A 21,406-nucleotide genomic window follows, 5' to 3' on the forward strand; every position below is an offset into this window, starting at 1 on the left:
GGTAGTTTTGTGGTTTCAGATCTTACATTCGAGCCTTTAATCCGATTGAGTGAATGGGTTGGTGCAAGATAGTGGTCCAGTTTCCTTTTCTGGCATATGGCTGTCCGGTTTTCCCAACACCACTTACTGGAGAGACTGGCCTTTCTCCACTGTATATTCTTGGCTCCTTTCCTGTCAATTGACCATATATCTGTGGATTTATTTCTGGGCTCTGTATTCTGCTTCACTGATCCATTCAAGAATGGGAAGGACAGGATGGGGACTGAGGGCCTGATGACCTTAGCGTGTGTGGATCCCAAAAATGGAGAAAAAGTGAACACTCCGGAGGGTGGGGGAGAAAGGCCGAGGGAGGGCACCTCTCCAGGTGTCAGAGCTATTCCCATTACAGTTTTCCTTCTTTATCCACTAAGCTCTCTTAGAGTATATGTGCTATTTCATCTATTTTTAAGATTTTATTTGAGAGAGAGACAGATATAGCGAGAGAGAGCACAAGTGGAGAGGAGGGGGAGAAGCAGGCTCCCCGCTGAGCAGGGAGCCGGATGTTGGGCTCGATCCCAGGACCCTGGGATCATGACCTGAGCCAAAGGCAGACGCTTAATGGACTGAGCCACCCAGGGGCCCCATATGTGTTATTTCAAACGCTAATCCAAACTTGCCCATTGAGGACACATTTCTCCCACCATCAGTGGATTTGATGTGAAACTACTCAGATTCAGAAACGGCGTATGAAGCTGGTTAGTGCCGTTGTACAGACTTTCCACTCTCCAGAGCGTGCAGAGCCCTCTTGTGACAACCACCGGACAAGGTGCCGATAATATTAGAGCACTGGATCCGGGAGAGCGAAAGCGCCGTCAGGACAGAGCCCCTCTGTTTTGCTTGAAAGTGACAGGGCTTCTTGTTGCTGCAACGGACACTGCTGTTAAATACGTTGCTGTGAGTGATGAGGTGTGAGCTGCATGCGGCAGGCTGCCCATTTCCAGGTGGCCCCGGGGACATGTCCCCACTGGATGGTGGTTCCACGTACACCCTCTCCCCCCCATGGTTTGTCTTGAGCCAGGCTCCTTCCTCTGGGTCTTCAGATTCATCACGTGCCTTCATCCCTGCCCACGTGTCCCCGGGAGGGCAGCCCCTGCACGGAAGGTCTCTCAGGCCACCGCAGGCGGGGAGGCCGGGGCTTCGTGGACCCAAGTGGCAAAGACTCCTAGAAAAAGGGAGGGTCTGTTCAACAAGCCCAGGGCTGGTGAGCCCAGCATGGCTATCATGGCCCAGGGCTGCGTGGGGTCAAAAACGTGGTAAGAAATCTCATCTCTTAATGTGAACCCCAACGTACCCTTGAGTCCAGAATGAGGACCGGCCCCGGGGCACATCTGGCTGTCTTCAGTGAGGATGGGTGATATTCCAAGAGGCGGTCGCTCTGGTCCCATTACTGTGACGCTGAAGCTCTGCCCGCTCCGAGGGGTTCCCTCGTTGTCTGTCCTGGAGCCCGGGAGTGGGAGGAACATCATCAAGTGACATGTTTTGTGCCCTTTGCAAAATGTCCTCTTTGCCCTAACCCCCTGTTAACGCCATGAGCCACTCTCCTCCTCTCTCCTCTGCCCTGCCAGCCAGACGCTTCCCCTTTAGGGTGCTGATTCCGTTTACTACCTTCAGAAAGGGCAAAGGTTTTTTTTTTTTGTTTGTTTGTTTTTAAGATTTTATTTATTTATTCGACAGAGATAGAGACAGCCAGCGAGAGAGGGAACACAAGCAGGGGGAGTGGGAGAGGAAGAAGCAGGTTCCCAGTGGAGGAGCCTGATGTGGGGCTCGACCCCAGGACCCTGAGATCATGCCCTGAGCTGAAGGCAGACGCTTAACCGCTGTGCCACCCAGGCACCCCAGGGCAAAGGTTTTCTTAAACACAAGGGAGCTTCAAAGGCCACACAGCACCTGGCTCAGGAGCTTCCCAACCTGCTCGTCTAAGGTGTCTCCCTCCTCACCATCCGCTGTCCTCATTCTTCCTTTTTAAATTTAACTTAATTTAATTTTTTTTCTAGGTAAGTTCTACATGGGGCTTGAGCCCAGGACCCCGAGATCAAGAGTCTCATGCTGTACCTACCGAGCCAGCCAGGCGCCCCCTTCTGTCTTTTTCTTTCTTTCTTTTTATTTTTAATGTCACATCTTGGACTCTTCAGCTCTCTTGAATCCTTTCATCTGTCCCCCTTCCATGCTGCTACCTCCTCTACCCCTGTTTCCGTCCCTGCCCGGCCCTTCCCCTCCCACCTTGGCCCCTCGACTCCCGATCACCACTGGAGCTTTGAGCCTCCTCCCCATGGTGGGCTCTTGAGGGGCTCAGAGACGCCACAAGCAACCATCTGGGGTGAAACGGGCTGCTCGGGAACAGGAAATGAACGTCACCCACCAGCCCCTTGTGTTTGCCACACCCAGAGCTTCCTCTCTGAAGCAGGAAGGTTTCAAAGGCCCCAGGACTCTTCACCCCAATTTCTCCCCTAAAGAAATCTGTGAAAAATTATAGTCAGTAAAACACAGCAACCTTCCATTTGCTGCCATTAAGCACGTGCCAGCGTGTAGTTCTGCAGCGGGCACGTATTCTCACTGTCGTGCACGCTTCTCCAGCTCCTGTTCATTTGTGACTGAAGATCTGTACCCACAGCTCTGTGTTTCCCCCTCTGCCCCCACGGCCCCACAGTTCTTTCTGTTTCTATAAATGTGACTAGTTTAGATACCACGTATAAGAGGACTCGTAGGGTTCTTGTCTTTCTGTGACTTGCCCATTTCACTTGGCAGAAGGTCCAGAATTACCTTCTTTTCTAGAATTGAGCAACGTTCCATTGTGAAGATGCCACGCGTTCTTTCTCCATTCCTCTGTGTGTGGACATGTGCGTGCTTCCACCTCTTGACTCTGGAGAATAACCCCGCAACGAACGGGATGTGCGAGTACCCTTCGCAACGTTGCTTCCAATTCCCATGGAGGGAAACTCAGGAGTGAGATGGCTCCATCGCGTGGTAAGTCTCTTTCTTGGTTTGGAGGAATCTGCACTGTGTTCCACAGCAGACGGGCCATTTTACGTTTTCACCAACGTCGTGCCAGGGTGCAATTCCTCCAGATCCTCGCCAGCACGACTGGTTTTACGGATTGGGTTCTTGGGTTCTGTTGGTTATTGCTGTCGATAGGGGCCATCCTAACGGGTGTGACACGATACGTGTTAGTTCTTTGATTTGCTTCCTGTCATGATTAGTGGCGCCGACATGTTCTCGGAAGCTTGGTGGCCGTTGTATCTTTGGAGAAAGTCTCGTCAAGACTTTTGTCCATCGTGTAGTTGGGTAGTTTGTTTTTCTTGTTATTGTGAATTTTAGAGTTTCTTTACATCTTCTAGACATTAATCCCTTAATAGACATACGAATTGCAAATGCTTTTCCCACTCTGTAGGTTTCCTTTCCACTCAGTTGATTGTTTCTCCTGAGGGCCAACAGTCTGTAAGCTTGAAATTTTGTTGCCTGTGCTTTTGGCGTTGTGGGCTAGACATCATTGCCAAATCCGATGTCATGAAGCTTTTCTCCCCCTTTCCTCTCTCAGCTTCATGGTCTTAGGTTCTCTGTTGAGATGCGGTATCTGTTTTCAGTTAGTTTGTGTGTGTGATAGAAAGGAAGGGTCTGATTTCCTTCTCAGTATGTGGCTACCCTGTCTTCCCAAGGCTTTTCATCGAAGAGACTGTCCTTTCTCATTCGAGTGGGAATGGCACCATGTGGAAGATCATTTGGGCAAGTGCAGAAGGCTTTATTTGGGGGGGCGGTCTCTGTTCTGTTCCATTGGTCTATGTGTGTGTCTCTATTCTATACCAGGACCTCACTATTTTGTTTCCTGTAGCTCAGTAATATGTTTTGAAATAGGGATATATAAGCCTCCCACTTCTTTTTCTAGATTGTTCTCGCTCCTTGGGGTTATGAATTGAAGGATGAATTTTTTTTACTTCCTGCCAAAAATGCCATTGGGATTTTAATGTGGATTGCACTGAATGTGTACATCACTTTGGGAGTATGGACTTTTTTATAAAAAAAGATTTTATTTATTTATATGTGAGAGAGAGAAAGAGAGGGCATGAGTGGGGGAAGGGGCAGAGGGAAAGGGAGAAGTAGACTCCACACTGAGCAGGGAGGCCAACACAGGCAGGCTCCACACTTCCAGGTCAGCCCTAGGATCTCCGGGGTTCCCTGAGGAGGGCTGTTCTACTCACACCCTTTCTCCCTCCACGGCGTCTCTCCTGACCCAAAGGGGCGTTCTTGTGAGCCTTCTGAGTTTCACCTCTTCCATTCCACTGTGGGGCCCCTGGAACATGAGTTTTGGAGGCTCTATTCCTTCCCCCAGCTCAGTCCTCAACCCGGCTGGCTCTACTCTGGCCAAATTTGGGATACATGCCCCAGAACTCCTCCAACCAGTTCATGGTTTGTACTTCTCTCACCTTGAATTTCTCCTGGGGAAAGGAGACATCCCCAAATCCCCCTGGGATGCTGAGCCCCAGAATGTCAACCTCGGAAACCACCCCCATCCCCATCGTCCATTCAGCAAATCTCACCCAGGCTGCAGACCCCTCCCTCCCCCCCCACCGCCCTGCCCCATCCCACCCCGTGGAGCTGTCTTTCTCATCACCTTGGTTTTCCCCTACCTCTTCTTCTTTTTTTTTTTTAAAGATTTTATTTATTTATTTAACAGAGATAGAGACAGCCAGCGAGAGAGGGAACACAAGCAGGGGGATTGGGAGAGGAAGAAGCAGGCTCACAGCAGAGGAGCCCGATGTGGGGCTCGAACCCAGAACGCTGGGATCACGCCCTGAGCCGAAGGCAGATGCTTAACCGCTGTGCCACCCAGGTGCCCCTCCCCTACCTCTTCTTTGGGTCCTGATCACAGACCCTGAGCCACACAGGGGAAAGAAGTCAGGCTAGAATAGGGCAATAAGACACTCCATTTGTTAATACAAAGTTTATTTGTTCCTTTATGTCAAAAAACAAAAAACTGAGGCTTCAAAGCAAAACAAAACTTTTTTAAAATCCGGGAGACACAGATTCAAGAGGAAGCGGCAGTGTGCTCTGAGGGGTGGGGGGGGGGGGAGGAGAAACAGTGGATGATGGTAAAATCGCAGGCTGACGTAAGTTCTTCTGAAGGAATTGGCTGGTGTAACATAGATAAGTGGCTTTACTACCTACCTACAGTTGGTAGCTGCTGGGTGTAGCTCAGCCAAATAAGATTCCTTCTGAGAACTAGGGCATACTGTAGCCGTTTGTGGTCGGCACAGGGTGGAAGTTCCTGTGGCATCCGGAGGAGGATGTGCATAGTGATGAGGGAACAGAAGGCCGGCTGAAGACAAAGCAGAAGCTGACACCCTGCAACCCCCCACCCCATGTATGCAACAGTCCTCGGCACTCCCGGCTGCCCTAAAACTAAGGAAAGGAAAAAACAAATGGTTAACTGACAGAGATCACAGCCCTGCAAGACCCATAATTCAGTTTCCTGGAGCCCTAATGCTACCACCCCTCCATCAAATTGAGGGAGTCTGAGGCAGAAGGAAAAATAAATAAAATGGCATTTCTTTGAAACCTGAAGCCCATTGACAAGGACATGTGATAGGAGGAAAGTAACGTTCTCCCGGGATCCCCCAACTATCTTACTATTAACACCTTCTAGAGGGGTCAACGACCTTAACTTGACAACAGCAAGGCCTCCAGTATCCTGGGAGTCCTCTTTAACCTAGGAAAGGACTTTCTCAACCTCCCTTTTTTCCTTACCTCCCCCAACCCCATGGTATATAACCAGCCGCCCCTCACAACCCGGGGTAGCAGCTCTTTCTGCGCACAGGTCCTGTCCCCCTGCTTTAATAAACCACCATTTTGCACCAAAGATGCCTCAAGAGTTCTTTCTTGGTCGTCGGCTCCGGACTCCAGCCCACTGAACCTCACCTGTATCCCACAACCCCATCATATGGTGTCCGAACGTGGGGCTTTGAGTCTTTACATCCAGACTGTGAGCTTCGGTGCAAAATTGGTGAGTACTTTCTCTCCTCTTCTTTTACTCTCCTTTCTGGGGCTCTTCAAGGAGTACGGTCTTATTGGAACACTTTCATGTCGGTAAGTCAGGCTATAATCCTCTAGCCTGTGGCTACTCTATGGGGAGGAGAAAGCCTGCCTTTTGGCTGGAAGTTAGTACCCTGGCTGGGATGGTAGTAAGACCCAGAAACTTGAGGCCCTCTCTTTACTGCTGTCCTTTTACAAAGTCATCTGTCTTGGGCGCGGGTCAGCCACCTAAGTGACTAGCATGGCTGCCAATCTTAAGACTCCCGTGTGAGGTTTCCTCCTGATTGATCTAATGCAATCCCCTCCACATCCCTGGTCTAGTCGCTTCTGGTCCCCAGACCTCGACCTGGAGCCGGCCGAAACCAGTACCCGATGGAATTACAATCCAACCGGGGACCGTTTCCTAGGGAAGTTGGCTGTAAAGACCACCTGTGTTGGAATGTCGCTTGGACCATGATGGACTTTTATCTTTACTGTTTTCCTTCAATGTCCTTTCCTAATTACTTAAGCTACAAAATTTGGTAATTTCCCCTTGTTAAACTTTTCTCATTTTCTCCATGGGTTAAAAACAGCTGGTTCTTCAAGGCAAGGTAAAATACTTTCAAGGCAAGATAAAATAAGGCGTGACCTTCCCGGCATGACCTTCAAGGCATGATATTTCAGTCCATTCACCAGGCACCCATCGGCAGCATAGGATGCGATGGGTAGGGGAGGGACGCCGGCAACCCTCCTACAGGCCTTTTACAGCAGGAATGCCTTCATGGGAAGGCAGGATTGTGATCAATAGTGATTTTTGTTGAGGGATGCCTCCAGTCGCTTTTGACACACGGGAACCTCTGACATATCCTGCGTGGGACGCCACCCGGGAGTCGGGGGGGGGGTTTGGTAATGGACCTTCTTTACTTTTCTGAGCGTGGCCTCAGTAGGCTGCTTCTTCAGTTCCCAAGGACTCTCCCTTGGAGTGCCTTCTAACCCATTGGAAACAATTTGGATTGCAAAATTTAGGAAAGCACTGAGCTCCTGTAACACTGCTTGGCCTCAGTGGGATCTATCAGTTAGATTTTTCTGTAAGGAACAGAGCAGATGGACCTAGGTTACCTTCATTGCTCGTACCTAGGCCTTCACTGCTCTACACCAGGACCCCGACATAAGGGCCTCTTGCAGAATGTGTTCGCCCGAATGCGTCAGCTAGTAAACTCTCTCCTGACGTATTGCATGATAATTACCTAAATAGGCCTTCTCCAAGTAAACCCGGGTTACTAGAGGAAACACAGGCCATCCCACGCAACGGGGACTCTCTCCTCTCTCACTGTTCCTTCTAACAGATGTGGGGGCATCTCCCTCATTCATTTCCCGGATTAATGGCTATAACTGGAGCCATTTGGTTAGTCTCCCTTGGGACAGGGACTTTCAGGAATATTCCCAAGCAGCTGCTGAAACTCCCTTTGTTTTGGGGAAATTCCCTGGCTTCTCTGGCCCGACATGGACTTCCTATTCCCCCTTGTTGGCGGGGAAACACGGCGTCTGCTCCTGTTGGAGCTGGTGAGCTCTAGAACTGGGAACCCTTTCCCTGCCTTCTGGCCGTACTCTGCCCCTACTATCTCCTCTCCCCCTTCTTTCTGCACCACCTGGGGTGTGGCCTGCACACTGGCTTCTGTATTGTCCTTGGTGCCTCAGGCGCCATGGCTCCTCCCCTCACCATCAAGGAGCAAGAAGGGCACCCCCTGGACTTACCACCCACTCCAGATTTCCCCACCAGTGTCTCAGGTAAAAACTGAAAATGGGGTGGGCCCAGGTGGAACGTAATTCAGTATTTAAGCTAAGTTAAGTTTGTTGATTTAAGATAGAATGTGAAACTTATTCTATTGAGGTTTACTAAAGGTCAAACAAACTTGTGTTGTCTCTGTTGAGAGCTGCTAGTCAAAAGACTAAAATTATCGTCTGTCTCAAAGTTTTCACGGGTAATTGTTAAAATAGCTTTCAAAGTCTTTGGTAACCTGAATCTTTAAAGTTTTGCTTGGATGAATTCATTGCACATCTAGGTCTTTTTAAAATAGGATACAGAGCTAAAGCATTGAGTACTGGATGAAGGTTTGTGCCTTTGACTTCTTATGGCAAAGAAACTATTTAAATCTGTTGGTAAACAAGTTTTGTGCTTAATTGATGCATACATTTGCCATCTAAACGTTTTGGTGTAACAGTTCACAGTTGGTTACTACTTAGTTTTCAATGGAGACTAAGGTTTCTAAGAAAACTCTACTAAATGTAATGAAGGCTGATGGAAATAAGGGAAGCAATTCTGTATGTACAAAAGTAGGAGATATGTAAGGAGAATCCGGAATGCATTTTCTTGTTGAAGGTAATATTGTCCTAAATAAGATGGTTGTTTGGAAAGATAGCATGGGATAAAATTTGAATGTAAAGAAAGTTGTACAAGGAAAATCTCTGGAAAGGAACTTTGGGGGTGGCCAGGACTGAGTAAGTGTGAAATGGATTTTTAAAATACAGTGGTATGATACATAAGTCTGCTTTCTCTCTGTTCAAAAGTTCAAAGGTTTCTCTGGGGCGCCTGGGTGGCACAGTGGTTAAGCGTCTGCCTTCGGCTCAGGGCGTGATCCCGGCGTTATGGGATCGAGCCCCACATCAGGCTCCTCCACTAGGAGCCTGCTTCTTCCTCTCCCACTCCCCCTGCTTGTGTTCCCTCTCTCGCTGGCTGTCTCTATCTCTGTCGAATAAAATAAAATAAAATCTTTAAAAAAAAAAGTTCAAAGGTTTCTCAAATTGTTCAACAGCTCTGGATAAGAAAATGTAAACAGTTTTCTTTGTCCAGAAAACAAAGTTTCTAGGTTTTGTCATTAACAGGTCTTCGATCCCTTAGTTAAAACTTCTCAGTATTAAAGGAGCTACGTTTTGCTGACAACTATAGAACCCTGCATATTTGCCTTTCAAATCTCTTATTGTCATCTTGGTTACATAAAAGTAGTTTTGTAATGATCTGTAATCCTATTCAGGCCTGTGCTATAATTTTAAGGCTTTAACAAACTTTACCAACATTGACGTTGTAAATGATGTCTCTAACTCAATAGGCCTTTTTCTCTGGTGCTGAGTTACTCTGGAAGCACTGTTACACAAATGATAAGCCTTAGGTCACATTTGGGTAAACGGTGTAACTCTTCTGGAGATAATACGCAATTCCTCAAGTTTTAATGGTTTAACATAAGGTCATCCTCACTCTGTTCTGGCTATGGAAGTGTTACGTGCCACAGAAGTAACCTGACTTCCTTGCCAGCTGTATTGTAAACTCTCAATCATCAGATCTCAAACCATGGCCATTCTGTGTTTTTGTCATTTATAATTGTTCTTACTCTCTTGTAAAATGAGTTTCCTCTTCAAGGAAATTCATGTGAAGGACTTTAGGACAGATACAGGTTTTCGATATCTTTATAGAATCCTAAAACTGAAATGGGTAAGAATTTCCAGAAGTAACTAAAGCTGCATTCAAACTAAACAAGAATTAGTAACATGGGACTAAATAAACTAAAAGACTATAGTGTTGTGACTCTTGTTTAAAACATTATTGGTTCCCTAATGTTTGCTCTTCCAGATTGAGGAAACTTTCTCTTGAGACATCAGTGATATACAGAAATAAAGCAAATTAAAGCATTTAACTTTTCTCACTACCTGAACCCTCTGAAATTAAAAAGGTCTCAGTAAGTATTCTTTCTTCCATGGCAATCATAATCATTTGCATAAGTTCAATAAGTATTGCTCTCCTTGTAACAGGACACCATTGGAAACACTGGTTATTTTACCAAGGCTTTGACTGGAATGTCATATTTGAGAGACATGCCTAGACTCAGATATGACCAAACAGCTTTCAGGAACTAAGGTTGACTTTATGAAGCCTGGAGCCATAAAGCCCCCTGGAAATGGCCTGATACCTTGCTTACAGAGTTCCCAGCAGCCTCACCAGGTGAGTAAAGAATGTCACTTCCTGGCAGGTGCAGGAACCTCAGGATACCTTGGGGACCTCCTGGAGAGGAATCTGCCCAAATCTACAGGTATCGCAGGCACATCTGATGGCAAGTACTTGGCTTGGCTTCTGGCCTGGAGAGGCTACTAAAAGTTCAACCTGGAGATTCCTTGTAAAAGTTCCAGCCAAGCAGATTCTAAAAGATCTATGCGATCAGTCACTATTCTTGCTGAATTTATGTAAATAATTAGGCCAAGTTTGTTAAAACTGGGCTTGTTTTTCAAATAAATTAGTCCTGATTTGGCTACCTCTGGAAATGAGGGTTATTTTAGAGAGAAAAATTATGTTTAAATAACCCACCTTTGTGGATGTTAAATTCTAGATCTGATTGTCCTTAAATGTTTGCTTAAGCTAGACAACTTGAGGTGAACTTCAGAGAAATAGCTTTTTTCTATTTTTATACAATAGCTCGTGTATAGAGAATCTTCATGCTTTTTATTCTATGGGGCTAATAACAGGACCCCATGGGCATATATTTATTTGAACAACCAGGAAATGGGATAGATTCCCCAACAATTGTATAAATATCACCTAGACCAATTCTATGTGGCTGAGATGATGAAATCGCTCCCTGAGAGCCAGAGCATACCGCACTCCGTAGGCTTGTGGAGATAATGGATGACCTCACTTTCCTTGTGATTGGACTGGATGATGACTTGGGGATGCCCTTATCTCTTGACAAGTCTTCCCCCACTCGCCAGTGATTCCTTGCTAATTAAGATACGAAGGCTAGACCTCAAACAAGGAGGGCTTCTTAATGTTTCATCCCCATAGTTATATTTATCCTGGAAGCCACCTCTATGGATGTACAATTACAAGGAGAGGCTGTAGCCGAGCACACAGCAGCCCTCCTGCTAAAAAGGAGCCTCAAAGCTCACTATGGGACAGTCCCTTACTGTAGTGACTTCACGTCAGGTCCACGACCAAAAGCCACCAATGGATAATGGGAAGCCGACTTATTAAATACCAGGCTATGCTTATTCAGGTGCGCCTGAAATAATACTTGAAACCTGTCAGACTTTAAACCCAGCTACCCTTAAGCCTGGACATGACCACTGTACTTCTACAGAGCATAACTGTTCAGGGGTTATTGATCTTGTCTATTCTAGTCAACCAGATTTAAGATGTCCCTACTGAAAATACAGAGGACCACTGGTTCACCAATGGTAACAGTTTCATGGAAAAGAGGGGTAAGAAAAACTGGGTATGCTATAGTCAAGTCTAACTCAAGACTGTTGAGGGCAAAGCCCTGTCAGCAAACATGTCTGCCCCCAAAACAGAATTAATAGCGCCCACCTGTGCTTTGCAATTGGCAAAAGCCTTAAAAATATTTATACTGACTTCAAATATATTTTCCTGGTCCTCCATGCTCCCGGTGCAATTTGGAAGAAAAGGGGATTATTATTAAGCCAGAACTCCCCAGTCAAATAGGGGCCTGAAAACAGTGCATGTATGGCCCTCCAATACCAAGTAGCCCTTGAAATCCTGAGTGCAGTTCAAGGAGGCCCAGTATTATATGACTGGCTCCTGGCTGGGACCCGATGGCTATGCAGCTCTAATCTGTGGCCATGGCTTCCCCCAGGCTGGACAGCCCACCGTACTCTGGGTTTTGCCTGGATGCATGGATACATTATTAAAATCATTACCAACTCAGCCAACCTTCCAAATTTAAAATCATGGTGGACATGCTCTGTGTTACATTGGTATGACCACCTAGCATCTATCTTTGTTACCTCCTTGAGACTGGAGAATGTTGTTTAGCACACAGAAACTCTTTGGTACATGGTCAAAGCCCTAAATGACACTCAGAAGAACATTTATCTATTAAATTCTGAAGTAATACAAATACATGAAGCAGTTTTACAAAACAGAATGGCATTAAATTACACAAGGTGAAACTTGTGCTAGCATAAAAGCAGTGCTGTGTATACAGTCCAGATTACCGCCAAGATACTTCTGGGTTTCTACCTGACAAATCAAAACTCAAATTGGTGCTTTAAATGATCTCTTTCCTTTAGTGATTGTTTTAAACTCCTGGACTGGAGGAAAATTATCAAAGGTCAACTATCAAAGATCTTTTATTCAGACCTCTCTTTCTCATTATAATATTAACATTGTTTTTTCATTTCCGGTGTCTCTCTTGCTAGTGCCAAGACTCCTTCAGTACCGTAACTTCCAGCTAACAGATAATCCCTTCTACTCAAGGAGGTTCATCTATGTTATCCTCATGATTCAGCTGCCTCCCCTTTCATAACTCCGTTATACATTCCCAACTGAACAATACTGACCCATAGGTAGGGACATCTCTATGCCCCTATCCAGCAGGAAGACGTTACAGAAGATGAGACCTTCCACCTTCAACAACCTTAAAGATTTGAGGGTCAAAATTGTTCAGGGGTGGAAATGATGAGGGAACAGAAGGATGGCTGAAGACAAAGCAGAAGCTGACACCCTGCAACCCCCCACCCCATGTATGCAACATTCCTCGGCACTCCCGGCTGCCCTAAAACTAAGGAAAGGAAAAAACAAATGGTTAACTGACAGAGATCACAGCCCTGCAAGACCCATAATTCAGTTTCCTGAAGCCCTAATGCTACCACCCCTCCATAAAATCGAGGGAGGCTGAAGCAGAAGTAAATGTAAATAAAATGGAATTTCTTTGAAACCTGAAGCCCATCGACAAAGACATGTGATAGGAGGAAAGTAACATTCTCCTGGGATCCCCCAACTATCTTACTATTAACACCTGCTAGAGGGGTCAACAACCTTAACTTGACAACAGCAAGGCCTCCAGTATCCTGGAAGTCTTCTTTAACCTATGAAAGGACTTTCTCAACCTCCCTTTTTTCCTTCCCTCCCCCAACCCCATGGTATATAATCAGCCGCCCCTCACAACCTGGGGCAGCAGCTCTTTCTGCCCACGGGTCCTGTCCCAGTGCTTTAATAAACCACCATTTTGCACCAAAGATGCCTCAAGAATTCTTTCTTTGTCGTCGGCTCCGGACTCCAGCCCACTGAACCTCACCTATATCCTACAACCTCATCACATAGGACCCATTGCTACAAGGGTCTCTGAACTCCATGTTAGGACTGCTTAACATTAGTGGTTCAGTTTCAGTGCTTCCCTTCACAGTTGTGAGCCAGTCTTCTTTGTGAGTTTGGTACAATGGGCCAGCCTCAGTGAGAGCTGAGCACACACACAAGACTCCACTGGCAGTAGATAAGCTAGTAAAGGAATTTGCTCTCCTCCTGGTGCTAAGTCTCCCCCCAAAGAATCCAGGTCGCTTAGGTGTAAGAGTACCTAACCCACAACCACAGCTGTGGGTTTAGAAAACATCTTCTTGGGGCGCCTGGGTGGCACAGCGGTTAAGCGTCTGCCTTCGGCTCAGGGCGTGATCCCGGCGTTATGGGATCGAGCCCCACATCAGGCTCCTCCACTATGAGCCTGCTTCTTCCTCTCCCACTCCCCCTGCTTGTGTTCCCTCTCTCGCTGGCTGTCTCTATCTCTGTCAAATAAATAAATAAAATCTTAAAAAAAAAAAGAAAACATCTTCTTGCGTCAAAAGTAATATGGCATATTTATGAAGACTTCTCTGACAATCCGTTTGCGTATAATGGAAGCAAGATTGCTCAGGACATAAATAAGGGTCTTCTTCCACATAAACTGGCACATCTTTTTTAAACAATCCGTGAACTTCCATTGGTTCTCCGGTAATGTCACGAACAATTCAGGAACATAAACCCTTCTCTCATGCAGGACCCAGGCGGCTACAACTTCCACCACTAATTTGATGACCCGATGTTTGATAATGAACATAACTGAGTTGTTGTAGGACAAGGGTGTGTGCACTTACCGGCTTTGGTCGCATAAAGGGCTCGCAAGCCTAGAGAGCCAGCCTTTTGTCAGCTTGGCAGGGAGCCGAGCTGAGCTGCGGCGTCATGTGCAGGAAGTGCTCCTGACCAATCAGCAAATCTCACCCAGGCTGCAGACCCCTCCCTCCTCGCCCGGCCGCACCCCACCCCATGGTGCTCTCTTTGCCACATCCGGTGGTTTTCCCCTACCCCTTCTTCAGGTTCTGCCCCGAGCCACACAGGGGAAAGAAGTCAGGCTAGAATAGGGCAATAAGACGGCAGACACTCCATTTGTGGATACGAAGTTTATTTGCTCAGTTGTGTGAAACAGGAAAAAACTGAGGCCGCAAAGCAAACCGAACCTTTATTGAAATCTGGGAGGCAGAGATTCAGGAGGAATCTGAAATGTGCTCTGAGCGGGAGGAGAAAGTGTTGATGAAGGTAACACCCGTAGATTTATATAAATTCTGAAAGAATTACGATAGTTATTTTATGAAAAACTAGCTTTATTCTATAGAGAGAGGTCACTGAGGCAGTAGCTCGGTGGAGCTCAGCCAGATAAACTTCCTTCCGAGAACTGTGGCAGAATGTAACCGTTTGTGGTCAGCACAGGCTAGAATTTCATGTTATATCCAGACGTGATGGTGCCTAGGACCAATTCAGCAGTGGTTTGAGCTCCATGTTAGCGCTGCGTCGCATGAGTGATTCAATTTTAAAATTCCCGTTCACAGCTGTGAGCCAGGCTTCTTTGTGAGTTTGGTACAATATGTCAGGTGGTGTCTCGGAGAGAGAGCTGAGCACACACCCGGCCTCCACTGGCCCTAGATAAGCTAGTGAAGTAATTCGTTCTTCAGATTATCATCTGGAGAATTCCCGCGGAAAGCCCAGATTACACACGTATTAGAGTAATTAAATCATTCGGTTTAGAAAATATCTTGTGTCCAAAATAATATGGTATATTTATCAAGAATTTTCAGTAAAAACAAATTTTTTTCCATCAATCATATTGTGTAAACAGAAATAAGTTTTCCGATGACAAGAATTCTCGCAGGAAGTCCAGGTTACACAGGTAGACGAGTGGTTAAATCATTTGGTTTAGAAAACATCTTGTGTCCAAAACAATATGGCATATTTATCAAGAATTTTCCATTAATCATACTGTGTATAACAGAAATAACTTTGTCAATGACATAAATAAGAGTTCTCTTCAGCAGAAATTGGCACATCTTTTTAAACCAATCCATGACCTTCCATTGGTTCTCTAGAAATGTTATGAACACACTTGGGATATATATTCTTACCTTATCCAGGATAAAGGTAGCTATAGCTTCCACCATGAACTCCATGACCCAATGTTTGATAGGGAACGTGACTGACTCGTTATCAGACATGGCGAGTGTGCACTTGTCTGCTTCCGGCCAGCCTGTTATAAACTGCCGGCAATGAGTCATTCTCCGTCATCACGTTCTCACACGCAGGGAGGGGTCCTGGCCAGTGAGCTTGTTGCACGTGTCCTAGAGCTAGTGACATTGAAGCGATACAGGATTATTCTTACAACACAAGGCATGTCTTGTGACCTTGCAGTCTGTTTACCAGCTGGGTGACTGAGAGGCCCAAGTTTACCATTTGGCTCTTGGTGCTCCGATCTTCTGTAAAAGAGTAGCTCTGTTTGTGTTGACAGGAACCTTGCAGTTCTCCCACGCTCTGGTGGGGCTCCCTTTCCTCTAGACCTGGGGATTGTGTACGGGAGGAATGTAGTCACTGGGACCAATTTGATCCTGAGGCTGAATTTTAGGTAGAGTTTTTTTTTTTTTTTAATGCATCTTTCAAAAAAAATCACATGGCTTTCCTCCTTTAAATCATTAATGCTGTGGATTACATTGATTTTCTACTGTTACACTAACTATATTCCTTTAATAAAGCCCACATCTCATGCACATTACCTTTCTCATTCATTGCTGCATTGTGTCTCCTATTCCTGTAGGATGTTTTATATGCTGACTTTGGCCTGTTCTTTTCCTTTCTGTATTTTTTCTGGTTTGGGGGTCAGAGTTTTTCTAGCCCCACAGTAAGAGCTGGGGATGTGTTCTCTCTTTCTCTTTTCTGTAGGAGTAGGGGTAATATTAGAATGTTTCATGTTTAATGTTTAAAAATCTCTCCTACTGATGGATCTCGGTTCCAAAATAGTAACCCAATTTGTTGGTTCATATGGCTACTCATTACTCTCTTGGTAGAAGATTTGAGCCTGTGTCTCTCAGTAATTAGAGAGCAAAGCTAATCAGGAAGGATATAGAATATTGGGGTAGTGCAAGCAGTTTGGCCTCTCTCTATATAAAATGTTGCAATACATTTTTTCAAGCACACATGGCAACTTTGAATATTTGCCACATACTAGACCAAAGAGCAAATTTCAGTAAGTACTCATAGATGGAATGCTCTGTGAACACTGTGCTATGAAGTCAGAAAGCTGAGTACAAGGGTAACCAGAAAATCACCATCTGCAATGGAAACCATCTCTTGAAACACTTGTGCTTGAACAAAAAATGATAATGGCAATTTCAAAATATGTATAATTAACAGAAAAAATACTTTCGCTAGGGGCGCCTGCGTGGCCCAGTTGGTTAAGCAACTCTTGATCCCAGCTCAGGTCTTGATCTCAGAGTCGTGAGTTCACTGGCCACGGAGACTAATTTAAAAAAAAACCAAAACTTTCTATAGAACACACAGGATGCAACCGAGCCCGGCTCATGGGCAAATTTAAAATGCTAAGATGCTTAACACAGAAAAGAATGAAAGAATGGTTGTTTATGAGCTAATTATCTACTTGTAGAAGTAAGAAAAGGAACAAACTCAAAGGAGAAAGAACATAAGAGGCGAGCAAGAATCACAAAAGTCTAGAGGTGGCTCTTTCAAAATAAATTTCTGACCATGTGATCGGAAAAAATGAGACAAGGCACAAGAAGCAACGTTAGGAGTGGAAAAGGGGAAAAGGACAATGGCTTGAAGGAGATCGTGAGCCTTCTGATTGCGAAATCTGCATAATTTGTTCAGTGATTACCTACAAAAATGGACCAGACTGAGTCAAAAAGAAAGAAATGCATGAGTAGCCATGTGTTGTTAAAAAAAGAAGAACTAAAAGGGTAGGGGAATATTTTGCGTAATGCAGCTGGGGGAGGGGTGGGCCCGGAGTGGGGCTGGCCGGGAACACAGGGCTGGGGGGTGCTGGTTCTCTTCTTTAAGCTGAGTGAAGACACATAGTGAAGTGTTGTTGTTGTTGTTGTTGTTAATTGTTGCTCTCCGTACCCACCACAGATGTTATAAGCAATTATTTTGAATATCTCCAATACGCAATATGAAAACAAGAAAAAGTTTTAAGGTTTTTGCTGTCAACTTAAGAAGAAGCTCCAGTGTGGACTCATACAAATACAGAGCAAACCTTTAGCATACACCCATGATAATCGACCAAGTCCTAGTAAATATGTACTTTACAACCAAAAAAATATAACGCATTTGAGAAAAATCCATAAGGAAAGAGAAAAATAGGGCAACGAAGGAGAAAACTGGTGGCTACTGCACACACATCTGGGGAGAGCAAGCGGAGGGAGGTCAGGGAGCAATCGCCGGATGTATGAATGGAATCCGTGACTGCTGGAAACTGTGTGTGCAAGTTCAGATGGAAATTTTTCAACATCCTTCTGACCGTCAGGGATTCAGGGAGATGGCTGATGAACTCCCATGGGAACGGTGCAGGCAGAAAAAGAAAGACTTCCCAGAAATTAAAAAACAAATAAACAAAAAATTGAGTTTAATTGCTGAATAACTGCCAAAAAATCAACCGAATGATCTGGAAGCTCAACTGAGGAAATCAAGCATAAATCAGGGAGCAAAGATGGATGCGTGAGAGAGAAATGCTTGGGGAGATGCACACATATTTAGTGCTTAATGGGTGCCAGGCGCTACGTCAGTGTCGTATATGAATTACTTTACTCTTTAGGCAGCTGTAGGAGGATATGAGTGTGTTCCTTTCCCAGTTTCCTCCCAGAGTCAAAGGACTTTTTTTTTTTTTTTTTTTTTTTTTTTTTTAGAATTAGGGTTGAATTTTATCAAGTAATTTTACTAAATCTAGTCAGATAAGTATTTTTCTCCTTTAGTCTGTTGCCATGGAGAGTTACATTCTGATATTGAAATACACTTGCATTTTTTTTTTTTTTTTTTTTTTTTTTTTTTAGAAAGAGAGAGGGTGAGTGCAATGGGGCAGGAAGGGACGGGGGAGAGAGAGAGAATCTGAAGGAGGCTCCAAACCCAGCATGAAGCCTGATGAGGGGCTCCATCTCACAACCCTGAGATCATGGCCTGAGCCGAATTAAGAGTCAGACGCTTAACTGACTGAGCCCCCAGCTGCCCCGCTGGATGTACTTTTCAAGTGTGTGGGGGGACACGTGGGGCTCGATGGCTGCCTTTCCAGCACTCCGTGGCCTGTGAACTTTGTCCTGGGAGTTCTGATTGCTGGACTATCGGGAACCCGTCAGTGGGGATACTTTCAAGGATAGCAGGGGCTGTAAGAAACTACAGGAGTAACGATAATTTTGATAAAAAATGAGAGTTCTGGGTGAAGCCGTATAGTGGATATTCCTCATAGTCACCTGTGACGGGGGAAACGGGACAATTCGTACGCTCTTACAGTGTTTAAATGAATTAGTTGACAGGAAAATCCGAACCTTTAAACTTTGTTTCAGAAGCAACAAGCTGAGCGTCATCGTCGGAAAGCAGCAGCTGACGGCCCACTGCCAACGTGACCCTTTTGTCCAGATGACTCTTCCAGACTCTCTGGGTATGACCCAAGCCAGTGGGGTCCCAGAAACCTCTACCGAATTCCATGTATCTGAAAGCACGTTGCACACGTGGACTCACAGTGTCCGGTAGGTGCCCTGGAGGTCTGTTGTGTTAGAAATGTGAGCCCCACGAGTTTTCTGGTTTGCTGGTCACGAGAGACACATGACGATGCTCCTTAGGCGCTGGCATTGCCCCGCCACCAGCAGGGCCGCCTGCGAACAGCACCGCGGGCTGCGGGACACGAAGGCGCTGCTCCAGGCGGGCCCTCGCTCCAGCCCGTGCGCTGTCAGCTGTCCCACCGCCCACCCGCATCCACCCCCACGAGTGTGAGGACCTCCAGGCCCCGGTAGACACTGTGAGGATCCTGTCCCGCTGGATGGACGGCCCCCACCTCTCCTCTCTGGCCTCCCGCATAAGCCGGGACCAAGCCGAACCCGTCCCAGCGTCCCCTCTCCGCACCTGAACTGCACACAGAACTCCAGCGTTCACTTCGGTCCTCACACAGGCTCGGCCTGCACACATCTCCTTCTATTAAAGGTCTTTCCCACCATGTGGTTGCTGCAGCAAGAATCATGAGTCACTATTGAATCTTTGGTCCCCCCCGCCCCAGGTGCAATCTGTCACCCACCCTCTCCAGGTCCCCCACCTGCCCTGACCTTTCTCCTATTTCTCTCCCTGTTTCTTCTCCACTATGACCACGAGTCCAAACTGTGGTTTCCTACGTGGACCTGGTCTAACCAGTCTTGCAGGGCGTTCGGTCCCTACTGCGGCTGTACCAAGTTACCACAACCTCAGTGGCTTCACACAACACGGTTTGTTAACCCTAGAGTTTTGTAGCTCAGAAGCCTGACACAGATGGAGCCATCGGCTCGCCCAAGATAGTCCCCCATTTAAAGGCCAGCCTGTTAACAACCTTAATTCCCCGTTGCCCTGTCCAGCCCCGTATTCACAGGCTCTGGGGAGCAGGGTGTGGGCATCCCTGGGGGTCACTCTTCTCCCAACCACACTCAGCTTCCACTGTCTCCTCTCCGGAGCCTTCTCCACCTGGCAAGCCGAGTGAAACCACTAGGATAACATCATGTAAACAGATCGTGTCACTTCTGGAAAACAAATCAAACAATAAACAGTCCCTTTAGACATGTCTGACTGCACTTCAAATAAGACCTGGAGTCCCTCACGTGGCCCCCAAAGCCCTACCTGATGGGCCCCCAGGCTTGAGGTGCACTGGCTGCTCCAGGTTTGAGGAGAAGTGGGTGTGAGTAGAGAGGGTGGGTCTCCCCGTCCTTTCATTCCTGGGGGTAGGTCCCCTTTCTTATAATTGTGTGGTGGGGTCATGAAGACTCCAACCTCTGGATCATTTTTTCCCTGAAGACTTCCTTCTGTCTAGCTCTTTATTTTTTTAAAGATTTTATTTATTTATTTGACAGAGATGGAGAGAGAGAGACAGCCAGCGGAAGAGGGAACACAGCAGGGGAGGTGGGAGAGGAAGAAGCAGGCTCATAGCGGAGGAGCCTGATGTGGGGCTCGATCCCATAATGCCGGGATCACGCCCTGAGCCGAAGGCAGACGCCTAACAACTGAGCCACCCGGGCGCCCCCATCTAGCTCTTTAGACACCACGCTAGCCCTGCTGGGATCGTCTGCCCAGTGCGTTCCAACAGCTTTACGGACTCGGTGCCAACTGCCGTGTAACACGCCTGTGAGCTGTTGATCTAGCTGCACCGAAGCAACAGTCTGCGACACGCACTTGTCTGAAGTCCCCAGTGTGGGAGGATGGAGAATGGTAGCTTCAACTATGATCCTTTTCTGCTATATTTTGAGGGGAGCTCAGAGCCACAAGTAATCTTTTTGTCTCTAGGATTCCAGGAACTTCTCTACATAACTGATTACACAATTACTTGAGAACTTTGGTTTCGTCATTTAAATCCTGATATAATCGACCCGCAATGTTATATTAGTTTCCGGTACAACATAACTATTCGGTGTTTGTATATACTGTGAAGTGATCACCACAGCAAGGCTAGTTAACATCTGTTCCCACAACACGTTACAAAATTTATTTTTCTTGTGATGAGAACTCTTAAGATCTACTGTCTAAGCAACTTTCAAATGTGCAGCACAGCGTTAACTATAGTCCCCATGCTGTGCATTACACCCCCAGGACTTATTTATATTAATACCGGACGTTTGTGCCTTTTGAACACCTTCACCCATTACGCCTCCCATCCCATTCTGCTTCTGGCAACCACCAGTCTATTCTCTGTATCTGTGAACTTGGTTTTTTTAATTCTGTTTTTGTGATCCGCATATAAGTGAGAGCATATGGTATTTGTCTTTCTCTGACTTATTTCATTTAGCATATTGCTATGAAGGTCTAGCCACGGTGTCACAAATGGCAAGATTTCCTTCTTTAAAAAAAAAGATTTTATTTATTTATTTATTTATTTATTTATTTATTTATTTATTTATTTAGAGAGAGTGCGTGAGCAGGGTGAGGGGCACAGGGAGAGAGAGAAAGAGAATCTCAAGCAGACTCTGAGCCGAGCATGGAGCCTGATGCGGGGCTCCATTTCAAGACCCCGAGATTATAACCCGAGCCGAAATCAAGAGTTGGGCACGTAACCAA

The 21,406-nt window shown here is 46.2% G+C and overlaps 1 long non-coding RNA gene across 1 annotated transcript; it reads left to right on the forward strand.

Annotated features, from left to right (window-relative positions):
• The first annotated feature begins 14,135 nt into the window (after positions 1-14,135).
• On the forward strand, positions 14,136-21,106 carry LOC130544134 (uncharacterized). Its single transcript, XR_008960149.1, has 2 exons — positions 14,136-18,867; positions 20,209-21,106. It is a non-coding gene; the product is annotated as an uncharacterized LOC130544134 (long non-coding RNA).
• The last annotated feature ends 300 nt before the right edge of the window (positions 21,107-21,406 follow it).

The sequence above is a fragment of the Ursus arctos genome, unplaced genomic scaffold (assembly GCF_023065955.2).
Source record: "Ursus arctos isolate Adak ecotype North America unplaced genomic scaffold, UrsArc2.0 scaffold_19, whole genome shotgun sequence".
NCBI lineage: Eukaryota > Metazoa > Chordata > Mammalia > Carnivora > Ursidae > Ursus > Ursus arctos.